We start from the raw sequence: 1,085 nt of genomic DNA on the forward strand, positions 1-1,085 counted from the left end.
TCAATTTTGTTAGGATGAAATGTTCTGTAGATGTCTGTTAAGTCCCATTGTTGAATGGTTAAGTTTAAGGCTAAAATTTCTTTGCTGAGTTTCTTATTGGAGGATCTATTTAACAATGTCAAAAGAGTGTTAAAATCACTAACTATTATGGTGATGGAGGAAATCAAGTTGCTTATGTCTGTTACAGTCTCTCTTATAAATTGAGGTGCATTCTGGTTGGGTGCATAAATGTTAATAATTGAAATCTCGCTTTTCCGCCTGCTCCCCCGGAGCGCCGCTGCGGCTCCACCACACTCGCTCCGAGCCGGGCTCCTGCAAAGTTAGTGCCCCCGCTGTCTCCCTTCAGCCTCCATCATGATTATCTACCGGGACCTCATCAGCCACGATGAGATGTTCTCCAACATTTACAAGATCCGAGAGATCGTGGATGGCCTGTGCCTGGAGGTGGAGGGGAAGATGGTCAGTAGGACAGAGGGTAACACTGATGACTCGCTCATTGGTGGAAATGCTTCCACTGAAGGACCTGAGGGCAAAGGTACCGAAAGCACAGTTGTCACTGGTGTTGATATTGTCATGAACCATCACTTGCAGGAAACCAGCTTCAACAAAAGAAGCCTACAAGAAGTACATCAAAGATTACATGAAGTCAATCAAAGGCAAACTTGAAGAACAGAGACTAGAAAGAGTAAAACCTTTTATGACAGGGGCTGCAGAACAAATCAAGCACATCCTGGCTAATTTCAAAAACTACCAGTTCTTGACTGGTGAAAACATGAATCCAGATGGCATGATTGCTCTCCTGGACTACCGTGAGGATGGTGTGACCCCATATATGATTTTCTTTAAGGATGGTTTCGAAATGGAAAAATGTTAACAAATTTGGCAATTACTTTGGATCTATCACCTGTCATCATAACTGGCTGCTACTTGTCATCCACACAACACCAGGACTTAAGACAAATGGGACTGATGTCATCTTGAGCTCTTCATTTATTTTGACCGTGATTTATTTGGAGTGGAGGCATTGTTTTTAAGGAAAAACATGTCATGTAGGTTGTTTTAAAATAAAATACATTTAAACTCAA

General features: G+C 41.9%; 1 pseudogene across 1 annotated transcript; it reads left to right on the top strand.

Annotated features, from left to right (window-relative positions):
* Positions 1-331: 331 nt before the first annotated feature.
* On the top strand, positions 332-1,085 carry LOC100962460 (annotated as a pseudogene). The gene has a single exon (XR_155067.3). The product of XR_155067.3 is annotated as a translationally-controlled tumor protein pseudogene (transcript).

This window comes from Otolemur garnettii, unplaced genomic scaffold, assembly GCF_000181295.1.
Source record: "Otolemur garnettii isolate 467f Iridium unplaced genomic scaffold, OtoGar3 scaffold00456, whole genome shotgun sequence".
NCBI lineage: Eukaryota > Metazoa > Chordata > Mammalia > Primates > Galagidae > Otolemur > Otolemur garnettii.